Source organism: Pteropus medius, unplaced genomic scaffold (assembly GCF_902729225.1).
Source record: "Pteropus medius unplaced genomic scaffold, Ma_sr-lr_union100, whole genome shotgun sequence".
In the NCBI taxonomy this organism is placed as follows: Eukaryota; Metazoa; Chordata; class Mammalia; order Chiroptera; family Pteropodidae; genus Pteropus; species Pteropus medius.
The window spans coordinates 669,926-691,207 of record NW_024341894.1 but is presented as its reverse complement, the minus strand read 5'-3'; the positions used below and the strand labels follow the sequence as shown (position 1 = coordinate 691,207).

The following is a 21,282-nucleotide window of genomic DNA, read 5'->3' as shown; positions in this document are numbered from 1 at the left end:
TTATTTCTAGCATTAAACACCTATCATAAATAAAAAATAAAGGAACATAAGAAACATGGGAATATTTGCAATGGAATTAAAAGACGAAGAGTTATATTCACAAAATATAAAGAACATTTACTAATCAATCAAGATTACAGTAGTAGATATATAGGACTTAATATAATTATAAATTATGGAAATTACTGTAAATGCAATAGGATGTGGCAAAACTGGGGAAGGGGAAAGAATGTTCCAGGAAAATTTTAATTATGATTAGTAGTGGTAGGTGGATGCAAGTATTTGCATTATATAAGCATTCTCTAATTGGGACTTTAGAATGAAAATAAAGGATGTATATAAAGATGACTGACTACTCACTATATATAGGTAAACATATATAATGATTTATAAAAACATCACATATTTAACTAAGAATGCGGTCTCATTTTGACCATTCATTCTTCTTTGACTAGGTACTATCTTCCTAGTCCTAGATAAATGGCTGGAGTCACCACCTACTTCTATAGTCCCTCTGTTTGATTCTGCATTGTCCTCTTTCATAGTGTCTTCAACGTTAAGTCCCTTGCTGGTGGTAAAGTAAGCAACCTAAGCTTTTCTCTCTTCTTCTGAGAGGCAGTGCGTATAATTGTTAAGGCTGAGGAGTTAGGGCAACCTAATGCTTCAATTCTGGCTCTACCTTGTGACCTTCTACAAGTCAGTTAGCATTTCTGAGTCACAAATCCCTCATCTCCAAAACAAGGATAATACTACCTCCTACCTTACAGATTCATTTTGAGAACTGAATGTGAGAAAGAGCGAATGCGTGCAAAGCGCCTGGCACCGTGCGAGGGTCAGTAAGTGGTAGCCGTTACAATCTGCTTAAAGTCATTGTGTCGGAAGTGCTTGCTAAAGTGACTGCAGGACAACGTTTTTCTTTGCTACTGTCCTTTTTCCTTTCTCTTGTCTATTGTCACACAATGGTCCCTGAAATAGATATCTTTTACAAATACCAATTACACCAATTCCTTAGTAGGAAAACAGCAAGTCTGTCTCAGGCTGGGAGAAGCTATTTATTTGGGAGATGTTATGTTTACAGCAGAGACCCATTCCCCTCCCCAGCCAATCCTTTCTTTGGTAACTAGTTCTAGTGTCACTTCACAAGTTAAGGCATTTTGGGTGCCAAATGTTGAAGATCCCCTGTCGATCTCTGTTCTCCCTGAGAGCACAGATTCATCTATTTTCTGGATCAGTAAAAGTTTCAAAAACAGTATTGGCTGCAGTAAAAAGCTTGCCAGAGAGCTTTGAGATATTCCCTTGACAGAAGAAAAGAGGTAATGAAGCCGGGTTTGCTTTAAGAGTGGAGAAAAGATGAAATTCTTGCAGCTCTTTCTTGGCAAGCAAACACATTTAGCTGTGCCTTCTAGGCCAAAGCTCAGAAAGCTCAAGTGAGCATATTTCCTTTACTGTTAACAGAGATGAAATGCCCTTCCTTCCATAAGTCTGCTGATTACTAAAGGTGTTCAAAGGGCTCAGAACTGGCTTTCTGTGCTGCTATCGCCTCTGCTCAGCCAAACAGGCTGCAGGGGGTTTTCGGTTTCTCATTATCTCACACCTCATTTGACCTATATTATATAGAAATCTTTTTTTTTTTCTGAAAATTAAATTGTAGTCTTTTAGAAGCCCGGGCTTTTACATAAATTAATTGTTTTTATTGTTCCATTAAGGATTCAGGCAAACATAATGCCCAGAAATTGTAACCTAATAAAATAATACAAATGAAGAGCTAATAATACCTACTGACGTCCCTAGTACTTTATGCACATTGTCTTATTTTATCCTCACAGTGGCCTCATGAGGTGACTATGATGATTAGCCTCCTTTAACAGATGACAAAAATGAGGCTCAGAAAGAGAGTAATTTTCCCAAGGTTGCGTAGCTACTAAGAAAGAAAGCCTGGATCCAAAACCCAAACTCCTAGGACTTGAAAGCCTGTGCTTTTGGCCAGTACTCTAGTCTGCTCTCTCCACTTGATAAGAGCAACATGTGAAGTAGAGCCTTGACATTTGTAGATTTACTATTTATAGTTTCAATTATTTGCGAGTAATCCTAAAGGCCCGTGGAATCAAGTCACTTGTAAGATGTGTTACGGCATGGGTTAGAATGACAGGCCCTGTGTGGCTGGCACATGGGAGCTGGCAAGGGGGCCCAGCCTGCTGCCCGGTATGCACTTGGCTTCCCAGCCAGTTTCTTCACTACCCCCCACTCCCGCCATTTGTAACGACTATTGTGAAATGGTAAGACTTGCATTTCCTTAAAAGGTGGAAAACATGGCAGAGTGAGAGATGTCCCCAGATTTCTCCCCTTGAAACAACAATAAGCTGAACATCTAAAACTCAACAAAAACACCCAAACTGCACACTAGTATGTCTAAGCATGCGATCTGTGCATAAGAGCTACCACAGGTCAGAACCCCGGGTGTCGGGTGGTAGACTGGGAGTAATAAAGAAGCTGCCTATCGCAGCTGCTGGAGCCCCCTTCAGGAGGAGGGGGAGGGGAGAAGGAGTGGTGAGTTCATGCTGCGAGTTCCCTGAACATTCCTGCCTGGGATAGCAGTGGCTGCAGGGCACAGTCATCAGGGCAGAAAACAGAGAAGCGGGATGGGACCGCAGAGGAACAACAGCAAAACTGAGGCTGAGCCACAGCCCCCAACCCCCAAACCCTCTTCCCATTCCCTCCAAGACCGATCACCATGGAGCCCAGGGGAATCTGAGCAAATGCTGCAGAGAATGTTGCTGACACTGACAGGGACTGAAACTGAGGGTAGCGAGCGTGATTAAATATCTATGAGAAAATTAAAAAAGCATTATCAAGACTTTATATAAAGCAAGAATCCAAGAAGCTTAAATGCCACCTACTGGAAACCAAAAGAAAAGACTTGCATTTCTTCATTAACAGCGATTTAACAAAGAAAGCCAGTTGTATAATTAATGACATCAGTTTTGTGTTTGGTAGAGTACGAAAGTTTGGAAAAATTCACTTGTTTTTCTCTTAAATTCTACTGGATTTCATGATTGAAACTATAATCCACAATGATGTTCAACGGATATGTATGGGGTTGTCAACGAAGATCTTAGCACATATCCCTCAGGATTTGAGTGATCTACATCAAACAATACATAACAAAGTAGTAAAATACAACGAATGCTTCCGAAGGCAGGACCATGGATGCATGGTGCAGTGGCATAACTTTGCCAGTCCTGCCAGCTGTGGTCTATTTCACTGCAGCAATATGGAGAAGGTTGGTTTCCTGGAAAAAAGCAGACAATGGTGTAGACTGGCCCAGTTTTAGGAGGAAGTGCTGGCACACATAACACTGTCATAAAAGAAAACCAAACTGGCTGATTTGTTCATCCTGCAAAACATGTGTTGAAAGCCTATTATCTGCCAGGCCATGGATACAGAGATGAACGTCTTCAGGTAGAAGTAACACAGAAGCATGTCTGCAGTTCCCTTTGAAGCAACTTAATCCTTCATCCCAGGCCGATTTCCAACAAGGGAAGTCAGGGGCATAGCAGGTCAGTTTGTGGTAATTACTCAAGCTTCCTGTACTGGGCGTTTGATCACGCATTCTTCTCCACCACCCCCATTCTAGTTCCATCTAATTATTAATACTTAACTAGTTCATCTATACCCCACCCCACTTGTGCCGTTTGTTCTGAATGATTATATTTTGCTTCTCTCACCTGACCCTTGGTAATCCTGAAAGCCTTTGGCTGCCACTCACTCTCTGAGCTCTGTTCTCCCAGCTCACTCATACAAAATATACCTATCCAGGTGCAACCTCTGGGGCTTAATATTGTCACCTACTTGGGGAAGGGAGGGCATTGATCAAGAGCGTGTGGCTACAGAAGATAAGAAGTCATATGGTGCTTCAGAGAGCTCAGGCAAAATGTCGCAACACAGGAAAGGGTGAAGCAGGGATAGGTAGTCATTGCAAATCCGGGCATTTGACATCAGGAAAGAGTATCAGCAAGCAACAAGGTCCAAAACCTCAGTCTGGGGTTCTGAAGGTCATTGCAATTCCCAGGAGAGTCCGAAGGAGAGGACATGGTGGTTCTTTGTGGAGTAACTCAGATCTTTGTTTGAATTGTGGTTCTGCCATTTACCGGTGGTGTGTGACAGACTCTGAAAATCATTTAGCTTCATGGAGCTTCACTTTCTTCTTCTGTGCAATGAAAATGATACGACCTACCTTGCAAGGTTTGTGAGGATTAAATAACAATGTATATAAAGCTTTGGCACAAGGTAAATAGTAAGAAGTAGTTTATAATGAGGAATGTTAGAAAAATGAAGAATAAGGGCTAGTCTGGTACATTCAGTTTATCTAACAAACAGATGGATTCCTATTTTGAGTATACCTATTTTGTGCCATGCATTGGATACTGACTACCGAAGCTACAGTAGTGAATAAGACCAATATGATCCTAACTTTCATGGAATTTGAAATCTAGAAAGTATGATTACTAGAACCAGAACACATATTGAGCAATAATTTAGAAATAAGGCAGTAGGCCATGACAAGAAATAGGGCATAATTTTCAGCCAGACTAAAAGGAATGGTGATTTGGTTTTTGAGTGTTTAGATTATGGGGCAAATATCTTCATAGTCTCCTTGTCTACATTTTGGATGAGCCCTTGGCTCTAGGGCAGGACCAAGTCTGCAGGTGGAGGTCAAGGGACCATGGATGATTGGGAAGGGAGGAGGAGGAGTCTAGAAGAAGGTACAATCTGACAATCAGGGAGTTTTCATCACATATTTGACATGTAGTAAGTACTTGGTAAATATTAGCCTTATTATTCTTATTATTGGTGTTTTTATTATTATCATTAAAATTAGCATACTTCCTTGGGCTGGCATAATTGATATTTCCCTGATGACTCTCAGCATTCTGATGTCAACACCAGTCATTGTGCCTAGCTGTAGAACAATAGTGTGTTCAGGGCTTGTGGAGCTGGCTGGCTTCCATGTTGACTGAACCAAGAGGAACTGAGCTTACAGCGATACTGGAGCTCTCCAACCTCTTTAGAAAGTGTATTTTCTCTCTTTCCTTCCATGGTGTCAGGTTACCTACTGTCCCTTTTTGTTGTGTCAGTGAGCCTATCTTCGACAACTGTTCACAGCCCCTTTTAATATACTTTGAGCTAAAAAAAGAGCATAACGCTCACATCACTATTTTGTCTAAACAAGAGCAAAATACATCAAGACCATCCTATAAGCAAAATGGATGAGCTTTAGCAGTACTGAGGAGGCTGTGGGCTGGATTTGAAATCAGCCCTGTTCTGGGGAACTTGACTTCCATTTCTTTAACTGTGACAAGAGAATAATAATTAGTAGTCAACCAACTACTTCACGGCAACGTGGGGAGCACACGATGCTATACATGTGAAAGTGCTTTATGAAGTGGAGAGCACTGTAAAAATGGAAGACACAGTGCATCTGAATAGCTGTTTCCTGGGCAGTAGGAGATGGCAGGATCAATAATCTAGATAGAAGTAAAGAAGGCATTTCTAGAACAGAATATTAAAATTAGGTATAATTTTTAAATTCTATGCCAACTTTTTCATCTTCATATTAAGGAAGACAAGATTACTTGTTACATTTTAACAACTCTGGGAGACTGGTCAAGATGGCGTAGAAGGTAGAAACTGTGCTCACTTCCTCTAGCGACTGCACCAAAATTATAACAAAACTACAGAGCAACCAGTACGCAGAGTTACCTGAGGTCTGGATGAACAGAAGCCCTACAACTAGGGACAAAACTCTGGCTGTGAAAATCAGTAGAGGTTGCAGCTGAGTGAGGCAGAAGGCTGTGGAAGGCTCAGCTGTTCCTCTTAAAGGACCCATGCCCGGCCTTACTCCCTAATGGACACGCTTGCTCTGAGCTCTGATGCTGGGGCAGCTTGCTCGGGAGGCACCAGGAACATATGGGGAGGTAGTGAGTTGTCGGGCTCTAAGGCAAGGCTGGAGGGGTGGCTGTCTCCTAGACAGAAGTATTGGCAGTACCCATTGTTCCTTTGTTGAGCCTTTCCCGCTCCCAGACTGCAGATGCAGGCGCCCCCATATCTGAGTCACCATTAACCTGGATAATATAGGTTGTTCCACCCCTCCCAACTTGCGGGCCCACCCAACCCTCTTCCAGTAGTTTATTCCATATAAACGGGGTATCTTGGCTCCTGCTGTGAACCTTCATGACAGCTCTTGCAGGCTCACAAAACCCAAAAGAGCAGCATCTGGCCCCAGTATGCTCTGTACCTCTTGCTGAGCAGCACCAAGCCCCGCACTAGCAGCAGCCGGCCTTGGTTTCTGGCTTGGCTTCTCAAGGACCTATAAGCCCAGCATGGGCAGTAACTGTCTGTGGATTGCCTGGTGACACTTACCAGGTGGCCCCCAAGGTGCACAGGCTGTAGCTAAACCTGGCCTGCAGCTGGACCCCTCCCAGGACTGTGTGATTGGGCCCCACAGCACATCTACTACATAAAGCAACTCTACCAAGACTGGGAGACTTAGAAGCTCTATCTAATACATTGAAACAAGACACAGGAGGGCAGCCAAAATGAAGAGACAAAGAAGCGTGTCCCACATGAAAGAACAGAACAAAACTCCAGAAAAAGAGCTCAACAAAATGGAGACAAGCAATCTACTAGATGTAGAGTTCAAAACACTGGTTATAAGGATGTTCAAGGAACTTAAGAGAAGAGTAGATGAACTCAGTGAAAACTTTAACAAAGAGATAGAAAACATAAACATGGAGATGGGAAACATAATAAGGAACCAGTCAGAAATGAAGAATACAATATCTGAGAAGAAGAGTACATTAGAGAGAATCAACGGAGTGGATGAAGCAGAAGATTGAATCAGTGATTTAGGATGGGGTAGAGGAGAACACCCAATCAGAATACCAAAAAGAAAAAAGAATCCAAAAAATGAAGATAGTTTAAAGAGTCTCTGTGACAACATCGAGTGTACTAACATTCACATCATAGGGGTACCAGGAGAAGACAGAGAGCAAGAAATTGAAAATCTATTTGAAGAAATAATGATGGAAAACTTCCCTATCCTGGTGAAGGAAATAGACACACAACTCCAGGAAGCTCAGAGAGTCTCAAACAAGATGAACCCCAAGAGGCCCACACCAAAGCACATCATTAAAATGCCAAAAGTTAAATACAAAGAGAGAATCTTAAAAGCAGCAAGAGCAAAGCAATTAGTTACCTACAAAGGAGCTCCCATAAGACTGTCAGCCGATTTCTCAACAGAAACTTTACAGGCCAGAAAGGCTTGGCAAGAAATATTCAAAGTGATGAAAAGCAAGGACCTACAACCAAGATTAATCTACCCAGCAAGGCTATCATTTATAATCTAAGGACAGATAAAGAGCTTCCCAGACAAGAAAAAGCAAAAAGAGTTCATCACCACCAAGCTAATATTACAAGAAATGTTGGAGGGATTTCTTTATGAAGAAAAAAATATGTATCAAAAATATGAATAAAGAATGGCAATAACTACATATCTATCAACAAGTACTTCAAATGAAAAATAACTAAATGCTCCAATCAAAAGATAGAGTGGCTGAATAGATAAGAAAACAAGACCCTTACATGGCTGCCTACAAGAGACTCACTTCAGATTAAAAGATACACACAGACTAAAAGTAAAGGGATGGAGAAAAATATTTAATGATGGACCTAGGGGTTATTGTGCTGAGTGGAGTAAGTCAGATAGAAGAAGACAAATGCCATATGATTGCACATATATGTGGAATCTAAAGAACAAAATAAACAAACAAAAACAGAAAGAAACTCATAGATACAGAGAACAATTTGAGGGTTATCAGACGGGAGAGGGATTGGGAGGGGGTAGATGAAAAGGGGGAAATGATTAAGAAATACAAATTGCTAGTTACAAAAGTCATGAATATGTAAGGTATAGCATAGGAATATAGCCAATAATATTGTAATAACTATGTATGGCGTTGGAGGGGCATTAGTTTAGTGGGGTGATCACTTATGAGTTATACAGATGTCTAATCACTATATCGTACACCTGAAACTCATATAATAATGTATGCAAATTATAAAAAACATATTAGAAAAAAGAACTCTGGAACAAAAATGTTGGCTTAAGAGAGATTTTAGTTCCTACATCACCACCAAAGTTTTGGTCAAATTCAGTAAGATTTGAATGAGCTTACACATTTATATGTATCATAATAATTAAAACTATCAAAGTATTCAAATTATTGTTATAGACACCCTTGGTGACAAATGCTGGTATATTTTCCTATAAAAATATTTTTATATTTTTGACAAGTGAGTTCAGAACATGGTCAGAGATGATTGAAATGTGCACCAGATAATTAAGCTGTCTAGTATTATGTTAAATTCCCTCTGGAAATTTGATTATGTCAATGCAGCTTAAAACCATTATTAAGAGATGGCTTATGTCACATGCTAATTTGCTTTATTGCGCTAAGAATGAAAACTCAGCTAAATGTTGATTATATCTTTTTTAAATACCCTCTAGGACTAACACCACAGTTGACATAAACTTTTTCCTGAATTCCATAAGCCATTTTAAAAATTGATACAAGTACATATTTTATACATTTAAACCATGGTTCAACTAATCGTGATGTAGTATGGCTTTTATATATACTGGTTTAGTACCTCAGATTAATTTCATAATTATAAAATCAGTTTAATTGTATAATAGCTTCTTATTTAATTTGGAAATTTAAAAAAATTTTATTGACTCACATTTATTACTTGCTATCTGCCATTGACCAGTTTAACACCAGAAATAGCATTAGCATGCCATTAAACAGAATCTCAGTAAATTTCCATTTTAGCAAAACTCGTGAGCTACTATGATTAAACTTTGATGTTATATTTTATTTCACTTGCATTACTAGGTACACATTAGCATTATTAATTCTCTGTACCTTTCAAATCCTGGTTCAAAGTAAGCAGGCATTGGAAATGTTGAATTTAGTTCTTAAAGTCTCTGGTCACAGAGGTAGTACTCTCATGAATTAGTGACCAAATTCAAAGGTTCTTTAAGCAGTTCTGGTGACCAAAGGTCCAGAACAATACACTTTGAATGAACAGGTCTATGTTCTTTCAGGATAGTCTGTGTAAGCAGTCATTAATTAGGAAATTAAAAAACCTAAAATCTGGATTGCATCTGGCCCTGTTGTGAACTCACTTGTCAAATCATTGCCTATATTCATTCAATAATCAGATCATAATCATTAAGTTTGAATGATTCATCAAAAGCCAATTAGTGCACTTAGGATTTTATTCCTTGGTTTTTAAAGCTCACCTACCCCAAACTCCTGTACAGTTTATGGAATGCCATGAATTAAGGAGTAAGAGTGAGTTAAAGACATTTCTCTTTCTATTAAAAAGGTTAATAATTTGTTTAATTTAAGTGGTCTGTCTTTATTATAGTATTTAGTACATATTACTAAATTTTAATATTTATGAATTTCTACTTGTGTTTAATTTTATCTCTTGAATTTGAAAGGAAATATTCAGGCTCAGTCCAGTTTGCACACTCTAATTTCTCTCTGTAGTCCTTAAGCCACAAGTAATTGCTCTTTATAAGAGATGTATAGAGTGCACTGATTTATGATGCACTAATTTTTCTTCTCCACTGTGACATACAATCATGTGATGTCTTGATAGCACAAAAACATTAATTGCTAATATATTTAGTACTAAAAAACATCAAATCAAATCAAATGAATTTTCTGGTTTCCATCTGATTTTCAGTATGAGCACTGGCATTGCCTTTTTCTGGAATTAGTTACTAACCCAATATATTCATTCTATTAGCATTATTTAGCCTCTCTTGGCATTATTTTCTTTGAAACTCTTGCATATCACACCAAAAGCTCGTAGGTTTTAAAATGAGAAGAACCTACAAAGCCCATCAATATGTTTTCTAAGTCAGTCCAGGAGGCACAGACCCACAGAGAACAGGGACATTGAGAGGTCTTTATTATTCCCAGAAGGAAAAAAAAGAGAGAGAGAGAGAGAATTGATAACCTAGGCTTTGAAACATAGTCCAGCATCCCCAAATGCTGGGTTTACAATGCTGATTGTATCTCTCCTTTCTGTCTGTGTCCTAGATTATCCTGGAGAGTTCTGATATCCTATCTCTTGTTTCCCTTTCCAGATTATGCAAAATCCATTAGAGCAGACTGTTAACATCTCTACATACTCCAGACCTCATGCTTATCTCCTTTGAAACACAACCGTGGTGTCATCCTGTCTTGTTCATTCAATTGTCTAAGTATATCTTAGTTTCCTTTCATCTTGGAAGCTATTCCAAAACACTTGGAATTACACAAGTGCTCGAGCTCTCTTCTCTACAACCATGACTAGGTTGTTTTCTTTGCCCAGCACACTCTTGACCTTCCTTTTTGCATCACTAACTTCCAGTCATCTTCCAAGGCTGTGCTGAGGCATTTTTTTTCTTTACTCCATGTAAATATTCCTGACTTGCCTTACCCTCAAGTGGGATTTCTTGCCTCACTTTTATCTGCTGCCTCGTCACACTCTGTACATCCTCCAATCATTTATTACATGGCATAATCATTAATCGTTTATTCATCTCTCTCTTTCTTTGGACTCTTTGGAGGCTAGAGATGTTGTCTTTTATAGTAAAATTCCAAGTAACGGGTGCCCAGAAAATTAGAGAGCCACAGCGAAGATTTGTGGGTTGAATGAATAAATGGTGATGTGTGGTTTAGATTTAGACAGAGAAGCCTGACCTTTAGCTGAGATGTATGTCTATTTTTTATGAGTCATTTTCCTTCCTATTTGACTAATACAGTTTCTCTCCAGAGGCAAGAGAAATTATTATCTGCATTCCCATAAAATCTTATCCTTCCAAGAAGACACAAATCTTCTCTGATGTCAATCAAAAAGTGGCATCTGACGCTCAGAGGATTGACAGAACTGCTCAAGTGCATATGCACCTGCAGCACTGTTTAGAAATACAAGTGAGTCATGATATGCACAAACTCAGTGCATGTCAGTCATTTTCTTTACACTCAAGATGGTAGTGGGGAAATATTTATTGTGCTTTATAAATTATTCACAATTACATTTGTTTAAATGCTCGACAGTGATGCATTTGAAACGATTCAATATACAAAGCTATCAATATTGAGGCAATCTTTCAGTTACTTATCTGTTATCTAAAGTGTGGCACCACTATATAACTGGAGAAACAACTGAAATCTCAGTGAGCAACCTAGAATGGTATTCTAACAAAGTATGTGGAAATGACAGTAAATAAAAGTCCATGTTAAGGACATATGGACTATGAAGAGGACAGATAAAGGAGGATGACAGAAGTTTTATCAGGATTTTAAAACAAAATAACATGTCTATATTACTAAGAAAGTATCTTGCATTTTGCATAAAAAGAAAGTAATCAGATTTCGGCTTACTTGAACTCAGAGACAAAGCTATACTGGTATGGAGGATGGGGAGAGTACACTAAACTGCAGTATAAACTTCTTCTTGCCCTGAATTAGTTTAGTTTGTCACATAGTGCATATGGAAGAAGAGTGCTTACTTTTTCTCCAGGAAATAAAAGTGTGGATTGCTATGAGTTGAAGTGTAGTGGGCCCAGAATTAGTTCCTGGCAACTTTCTGTGTCTGGCAACTTTCAGTTATAGAAAGGACGGAGAGTTTTTTCATTCCTTTTTCTCACCTTCCTGATGATCTTGTTCTGGTATTTGCTTCAGCAGTTTCTCTCCCTCCCTTGGGATCTCCAATCAGCTTACAAATTTCTCCAATATTATCGCTTTTTCCCTTCAGCTACTATTCCAGGTTTTACTCCTTTTCTTTATCACAAGTCTCAAGATTTACTAATGCTTAAAATTTCCACTTTTTCATTTCCATTTTTTTCATCCAATCAGGCTTTCAAATTCACCATGACGACTTTTATTAAAGCAATCGATGACCAAATAGTGCTGAAGCCAAGACCTATTTTAATTCTACCTGTGACTCACCTCTAAATAACATTTGACACAGTTGTTCACTCCCTCTTGAAACATTTCATTCTCTAGGCTTTTCAACCCCATAGGTCTTGTTTTCTTCCTATCTCACCAGTTGATTCTTCTCACTTTGAGGTGCTCCAGGGCTCTGTCCCTGCATCTCCTTTTCTTATATACACTCTAGACTACTATTTTTTTTTTTTTAGATGAGGCAACCCTTGGTTGACCTCACAGATTGCAAGGACCTTGTCAGCTTACAATTCCTTATTTTTTATGTTTTACGCCTACGGCACCTGGTCTTCCTAGGTGGTCTCCCATCCAAGTACTAACCAGGCCCGACCCTGCTTAGCTTCCGAGATCGGACGGGACCATGCTCGTTCAGGGTGGCAGAGCCGTAGACTAGACTAGTAAATTTAAGTACCACCTATACTCTTTATTCTCCAACCTGGACCTTGTATATTCAAGTGTCTTCTTGAAATCTACTGTAGGATTCCTGTTAGGAATCTTAACAAGTCCAAAGAGTTTCATTGTGTTCTTTCCTCTTACCCCCACTCCCGATACTCCTGCCGGATCCACTTCCCTTAAAGCCCTCTCCAAGTCACCAAGATTGTACCATCATGTACACCAACTGCTCAGGCCAAAAACTAAGACATAGGCCTTTAATCCCTTTTTCTCTTCACATAACTCATTAATCCATCAGTAAATTCCTTTCACTCCGAAATATATCCTGAATTCAATCTGTTCATCATTTTACTGCTTCTAGAGCAAGCCTCTATCTGTCACCTGGACTAATGTGACAGCCCCTCACTAATCTCCCTGCCTCCACCACTTTATGTCTGGCATTCAGTTCTATGCATAGCCAGCAGAGTGATCTTTTAAAAAATCTAAATCCACATCATTCCTTTGCTTAAGCTTCTCACTCCAGCAAGAGCAAAATGTAAATTCTTTACCCAATCCCTGAAGTGATCTGGCCCTGCTGCACTCACTCACTCCACTCGTGTGGTCTCAAAGCCAGTCTGCTCCAACCTTGTACTTGAAGCCCCTTCTTTTTTATGCAAAGTGGAAATACTCTTCCCCAGACGACAAATTCTTTCTCACCGCTGAGGCCTCTGCTCAAATTTCTGGGCTTTCTATCTAACATTGGTAGCCTCACTGTACCACCCACCACCAAATCCAACATTTTCTTCATAGAACACAATTTTATCTTCTTCAGAATGCTGGCCAATATGGAAATTATCTTACTTGTTTTTTGGCTATTTTCTCACTACTAAAATGAAAGTTTCTAGACGGCCTAGACACTTGATCCTCACTATGTCCTCGGGGCATAGATTAATGTTCAATAGCATTTGTTGGCTGACTGACTCACTGACTCAGGATGCCTCTATGTCACATTAAAATTTATCTTTCTACTGAAAACTTCAAAGGTTCATTTTTAGACTGATAAGACACATCCGAGAGGAATTATGTTGGAGTGGTTGACCTGTAGAAATCTTTCTTTGCTAACTCTAACTCCATCCAAAACTGTCTGCTGCTTTCTTTGCTTCCACTTCCACCTCTGTCTTTGTCTTGATCTTGATCTATTTTAGTCTCTACATTTCTTTAACTAAACATTTACCTACTTTGTGGATCTGTTTCCAGTTTTATCGCCTATCTATCTATCTATCTATCTATCTATCTATCTATCTATCTATCTATCTATCATTTATTTTTAAAGCAAAGGACTTCCTTTAAAAGGAGAACAATAATGGCAAGTGACTGTATTTACTGAGTATTAGAAACCATTATCATCATAGTTAAACAGTTTGCTGCTTTGGCTATTGTCTTAAAAAGATAAGACATTTTAGCTATTATAAAAAAAATTGTGATGCAGCTCTTTGCTGCAAAATTGGATATCTGTGGATCAAATCATGTTTTCTAAAATATTCTCATACAGTATTTCTCAATAGAACAGTGCTACTCCATTCAATACTTTAACATAATGTTATAGAGAGGCCCAATTTAATCTTATGGTGTTTGAGGTCATATTCACTTCCAGAATAACTCATGTTTCTAGGCAATATATTTTAGATATATTTTCATTTAGAAAATATTTGTTGAATTGCTCCTTTGTGCCAGGCACTGTAACATATATTGGGAATGTGATGGGAATGAACAAAACAGACATATCATCTGTCTTCATGGACCTTAGAGTCTTAAGGGGGAGGTAGATATTAATAAAATAAAAAATAATAATGGGTAACGATTATTGGATGAATGCTCACTGTGTGCCAGGCAGTGTTCTGACTGTTTTATAACTATTAACTCATTTAATCCTTACAACATCTCTCTATGATGTAGGAATTACTAACATTTTACAGAGGAAGATCACACAACTAGTATGAAGCCAAGACGAGATTCAAAATCAGTCTCAAGAAGCCATACATTTAATCACTATATTTTACTACCTGATGAAACTTGTCAAAAAAAAAAAAAAAAAAAACGAGAGGCAAGAATCATTTCAAATAAGTTCATAATTGTAATGATAAGTTCTATGAACCTAAGGTAAAGAGTATAAGGAGTATGTTCCAGAGTGACTAGTCTGGGGAATCAGTGAAGATTTTCTTAGGGAAGAGGTGTTAAAACTGAGATGTGAAGGATTTAATTAATTTATATTTAATTCCCTCCAACCATGTTCTGCCCCACATAATACTAGAACCTTCTTTTCAAAGGCATACAGAGGCTCCTCATTGACAATTTGATAGTTAATTCATTTTTCTGACCTTACTACATCCTACAATATAATCAGTCTCTGCTATTGTTTAATGTTATGCAAAGTCAGAACAAATAAATATGGGTCAGATGCATGTAAAAAAAACTCCCTGGGCAGCCATGGTCTGTCTCAGGATGAATATGAATTCAGCATGAATATGACAACTTCAGTAATAACCCTAAAAAGTGAATGATAATTTCCGTTCTTCTGTGACCCATTCTAGCCACTTGTAGGGAAAGTTATAGTTTGGAGAGGAAGTATTTGAGAATATCATAATCAGATTATGCAATCAGGGCATTGGAGGGACTGACACTATTGCATTTAATTTATGACACATTAGATAAGAAATCATTTCAGAGAAATGGTGCCTTTCCTTCGTAATGCAGGTCATTGGGAAAATAGTCCTCCCTGCCCTAGAATGTGCTGCCAGAGGGGGTCATCATGGGTTCTTTTGAGGCAACAGCTCATTTAATTCCCAGATAGACCAGGAAGCTTAATTTTGTTCCTTGGACACAGACTTCACTCTTTACCCCAACATTTATTTAAAAATATAGAATGTTGCACACAAGGGAGACCAAGAGAAAGAAGGGGAATGACTGCATTGCCAAATGACTAAGTCCAAGAAGATTGATCTTCTTTTTCTTTTTTTTAACTTGCAGATGAAACTCACAGATTTCAGAAAAGAAATCGCAGACTCGTAATGAGGTGGTGAGACTAAATCAGCAAATGATAAGAAACATCCCAACAGCAATTATTCAACAGCCACTGAAACTTGCAAAAGATGCCAATATTTCCCAGGAGGGTAAACAATCATGATGTTGAAATGTCAACTGTGGAAATAGTATGTTAAAAATGCAGTGCAAAATTTCCCAGCAGTATATTTTGTCTTATGGAGTGTAGCATTATGCACGACAGTCCACAGTAGCCCTAGGGTTGTAGCTACATCAGCAAAATTGTCTTTACTTCTCTGTCCATGGTAATAATGAATGTACTGGGGACACACTGGCTAGCTTAATTTATTATCACCAATAATTGTTTACATCTAATACGGTTATGATGGAATTCAAACTCAAATCCTATATACACCTCTTTGCTCTTCTTTATGGCTAGTTTATTGTCTGATCCTACATATCTTTGGCACAGTCAAGAAAGGCCTCCTTTTTAGTTGTCCTGGTGATACCGTCTTTGTATGTCTTTTAAAACATCTCAGATTGGCAGCTCCTCAGAAATGAGAAATGGATATAGGTGGGAATCATCTTATTTAAGAAGTAAACTAATTACTAATACACTTATCTCTCTTGTTTAAGGTAATATAGAGGCAATTGTTTTCATCTTTAACTTTGTCAGATTACTAATCCTAAGGATTTGGGATTAGTAGATAGTGGACTTTTACATTCCTCATGGTATGCTAGGAGCCTCTGGGTACAAGCTACTCTTCTTCATACTTAATATTTCTGCCAAGGAGGAGAGCGGCAAGGAGCATGAAGTCAGAAGTTGCTCTCTTCTCTTTTGATAGTCCTTTAGCAAAGGTTTCCTCTTAACGTTAACCAATTGCATCTTGCTGATTATCAGGTGGGGAAAAGAGGGAGTTCCTCAATGCAAAAAGCCGGTGGGGGGGGGGCGCGGTCCTTGGAGGTACTGTATTTGTAACAGACTTAGATAAAAAGAGAATGAGAACAATCTTACCATTTGGATGAAAGGTCTAAAATGAGTTAGCTGATGAGAATGAAGTATTTTTCATTCTAAAGGGTTCTGGGGCCGTATAAGTATTCGAGTGCTAATAATAGTCCACAGACCACTAAGTGACTAATGCAATCCCATTTTAGGACATGAATAGCTAATTGAATTTTATGATCTTTCAGAGATTTAGTATTATTTATTATGGGGAATGTGTTATCCAATGATGGTGAGACTAGCATCATATGCCTTTTCCTTTTCAAAAAAGATCATGTGATTTTGTGATGATTTTATACATAGAGCCAATTAAAACATATTTTGCTCCATAGGCACTAGGGTACTATGTGATAGTATTGCTAAGCCATAGTGGGAGTAGAATGTTCTGCATGAAAGGAGATGGGGTGTTGTGGTTTAGCTCCTCCCCATGAGCTCAAGGTCATAGATATTAATGTGATTTGGGAATTATCTATACGACACCTACCATGATAAGGTTCTAGTTACGTGATTATAATTAATAATGAATAAGTCATTTTGGTTGAGAGATCCAGAATTAAATTTATTATCTGTTCAAGGCACGGATCTTCAGAAATAATGGGAAAATGATTTGTCTTATGCATTTCTATGGCTAGCCTGATATTTTTATATGAGATGAGTGAGCTTCTAGCTCCAAAATTATAAGGCCTACACTAATGTCTCCCAGATGTTTATTAAAACTCCTCAAAGTAGTTTTAATAAACTACTTTGGGCTCTCACATAAAATTTTGCAGTAAATCCCCAACATGAATGTAGGACATATTTTATGAATCCCACATAATACTGGGAAGCTCAAGATTGAATTTTTAATTGTTGTAAATGTTTTCGAAAAACCTTTGAAAAGAATTGAAAATGATCATAACACACAGGCAATTTTAAAATGCTCTAATAACCTTTGGCAATGAACTCACTTTTTTAACGGCAATTTTATATTTTCCCAGGCATATACTGTGTCGCAATCCTTTAAGTATTTTTTTTTCTCTTTTGAAACTGATTTTTTCCTAGGAAGATGGGTTGCTTATGATTTCTAGACATTGAATGTGCTTATGATTTCTAGACATTGAATGTGAGTAAGGGAAACTATGTTAATACGTACTCAAGGTCAAATAGGTTTCAGAAAATTCAAACAATCTTTTCCAGAAAGAAACAAGATTCGTTATTTATCTCCCTCAGCCACTTCTGATGACAATAAATAATATTTTAAGATGCCAAAGGGGTAATCTACAGGCAGTTTTAAAGAATACATCATTTATCGAAACAGAATACAACTTCCTGCTTTCGTAGAATATCCCTGGTTTTATTGAGATGGCAGAACCTGGTGATTAAAGTCTTAAAAGAAGTATCAGGATCTTTGGATTCTCAAGTTGGTGCCAAGGAAGCTCACATACTCACTATCTGAGCTTTCACAAGAAGAGTCTCTGAATCTGCAGTGATGTAGGGAACAGAGGACTGGACTTAAAATTGGAAAACTTCATTTTAATTCTTGCTTGGTAAAATTGTCTACCTGAGGCTCAGTTTCTCTATAACTTCATTTGTAATTTGGGGAGTTAACACCTTCTTTCTAGAGTTGTTATAGGTTGTTATGAATATGTGAGGTTATGTGAACTAAAATTACTTTGAAAATTGTAAAATCTTCATCAAATGAGTGATTGATTTTATTTTACAGATACCAAAAAAAAAAAAAAAAAAAAAAAGGCTCATGCCTTGTACCCAAGACCCAAAGGAAATGAGACATTCTATTGTAACTCACACTGCACTTACTCCTCTTTTAGTTATGAAAGAGTCTGTTAGAAAATGCAAGAAAGGTATTTTGTGATCTATCCTTATCCATAATATGATGATGTAAAGGGCTTTTCAAAAAGTACTGTTTGAATATTCCAAACTTAAACTTATTCTATATACAGCGTCTGTTTTACTATTATTCTTTTAAATTGTTTTTCATGAAAATCTTTTGTTTTAGAGGACTCTGGGTGAATCCCAGGAATTTGGGAGGCTGGAAGAAGGAACTATAAAAAGATTAGATTTGATGTATTGGCAGTATCAGTCCAGTCTTTAAAAACTGGATTAGTATTTACAGATAAATGATAATTGGAAGTCTGGGCAGAGTAGGGGTGGGTAAGTGGAGCCTAGGGAGCTAAGATTTCAGGATCTAGGTCTCGACTATCAAAAAAAATCTCTAATGATATATAATAGTGATTTTGTATTCTAACCAAATTCTCTATGTTAGAGAATTCTTATTAGTTTTTGAGTCTCAAGCATAAATATAAATTAAGACAAAAATTTATTTATTCTTGCATGGAGAATGCCAAAATATGTGCAAATATTAGTAATTTTTTTGCAGATAGCAGTGGATATATTAAGATTTGGCAATGATTGATGTACCAAGTCTATTCTCAAAAGCAATAATTTATTATCTAAATAGAGATCTCTAATCTAGAGATCTGCATGAGGCTAATACTTTTCAATTTTTACTCTGTTCCGTAGATCCATACTATAACTCAGAGATTTCTATTTATGGCAAAATTGTATAATCAGTTTATCCAAGTTGCTTTTCTAATAGCGAGGCGACTGAGGAGAGTCAACCTCTGGTGATGAGGTACCTGAGAGAAGAGTTTCACCAAACAATTATAGTGACATTATGTGGCATAAAGTCAATTGGCAACTAGGCGTTGTTCTAGGCAATCTGAAAGACAAAGTAGATGGCCAAAGCAAATAATTTACATTAATATATTTTTTTTCTAAACTTCGTGCTGTCTGATTCAACTATCTGTTTAGTTCAGATGAACTGGAAAATTGCCTAGTCTCCGTAGCTCTCAGCAGTTAGGCACACATGCCTCACATACGGAGTTAATTGTTGTGAAATAATAATTTCATTGATAATAAAATGAAATCAAACAATGTTGAGCAAAGAGACATTAATTACCCATAAATGCATCTCAGAGTTAGAAGAAACTAGAGCATCAGTGCCATCCACTATAGGAGGCAGAGCTGCATAGAGGCACTGGAGCTACAAACACTGAATTTGATTCCTGGCTGTGCCTCTTAGTAGTTGAGTGGCCTTAAGCAAGTAAAGTCCTTAACAGACCTTAAGCAAGTAACCCCTAATCTCTTCACAGTAATGCGAAGATAGAAATATTAGCTATGAGAGAAGATTTAGTAAGAATTAAATATTATAATGCATGATGCCTAGAGTGCAGTAATGGTGCAATGAACGCTGGCAATCATTACTACTATTTCCTTGATACTTCGAGTGACTCAGTGTGTCAGGTGTGGCTCTTGTCTCTCTGCTCAAACTCACTTTCCTCTTCTCTGCTTTGGAATGCTGGAGCTAGTACTCTATGAACCACATTTCTGCTTTGCCAGGGGTATCCTGGTAGGCTCTGCCATTAGAGGTCATTAAGGGGATACTGCGAGGCTGAAGGAAGAAAAGGGACTTGCTTTTTTTCTAGTTGGCTTTCTGTTTGCTTCCTGTGGGTTTTCTGTCTGCTTGTGGTATCTTTAAGCATCACCCTAGCAATGCTTCTTTATCCCTTCAGTGGTCCCTTTCTAGGACAGCAGCTGAATCTAGCACAGTGTTTCCAGCCCTTGCAGAACCACTCTATCCTGCTAGTTAGAGGTCTGGATCTGAGCCCCTTAGGGTCCCTCCTTGGAGCTCAGAGACATCATGCCAGCTGAATAGCATTCCTTTTTCTCAGATATCTGAGTTTCAGTTTCACAGGGCTTTCCCTCTAAGCTTCCAAGTGTTAATATTCCAGCCTCTTTCTATTGATTCCTCAGCTCCAGGGATGGTAACTGCTTCCAGGATTTGCTAACTTCATACTATAGAGTTCTCTTATGATCCTTCCAGTTACTCGACTAACAACTTTATACCTAGTTAATTATCCATTATATTGTGACAGCCTGCTGAAATGTGAAAAGGTTAAAGGATAATTAAAACCTGAAACTGGACAAAGGAAGTCTATACCTTAGGCCTAGTTTCTGGAACCCCTAACCGCATTCTGTTAATCATGAAACTTGTAACAATGAGCTCATACGCTAACTGCCAATTTTAGCCTGTGTAACCCTGCTTGCTTGCGTGGCAAATAATCAATTGTATATAAGCTGAAAATTACTGTTTGGCCATCGCCCATGAGAATACTGGCTACTGCCCATGGGAATATAGGCAATCACCCATGGGAATATAACATTCTAACAACAAGCTTTCTGCTTCTGTACTCCCCACTTGCACACCTGACCAGTGGGTTGACAGGTAGTGAACAGGAGACAAATAGACCTTTGTGTTTAAGATAGAATGAAGAATGGGACTTAGGGCTTAAAAACCTTGTATCTTGGCATTTCGGGGCTGCTCCTTTGTACAGGACAGCCGCCGGCTAATAAACAGCCTTTGAGAGCATACTTGGTTTGGTCTATTCTATACAGGCCACAACAATATTAAAATTTCTCTCCTCAAATAACTGGTGTGGTTTCTATTTCCTGAGTGGCACTCACTGATACACTCAATATCTGACAGTTTATTTAATCACTTAGACAGCTTAGAAAGATCTCGTATTTGAGCTATACTTCCTTCCTGGTGACTATCATCCACAGAGGCCTTTTGAACCACACAAAGCAACTTTCTTCCTGGACTTCACTAGCCTATCCAGTAAGGACTTGCTTCAAACCAAGTTATTGCTCCAAAGTCACAGAAGTAGGTGGAGGAGAGGATGAGGGAGACGAGGCAGCCAGTGGGAAACAGCATGAAGGCATGGATAAAAATGAAATGATTGA

At 38.3% G+C, this 21,282-nt stretch overlaps 1 protein-coding gene and 1 pseudogene across 3 annotated transcripts in view; both read right to left on the bottom strand.

Annotated features, from left to right (window-relative positions):
- GRIN3A (glutamate ionotropic receptor NMDA type subunit 3A) overlaps positions 1–21,282 on the bottom strand; it is a 142,385-nt gene that overhangs the window by 100,234 nt on the left and 20,869 nt on the right. The window lies entirely within an intron of this gene.
- LOC120598262 (uncharacterized) lies at positions 12,338–12,456 on the bottom strand (annotated as a pseudogene).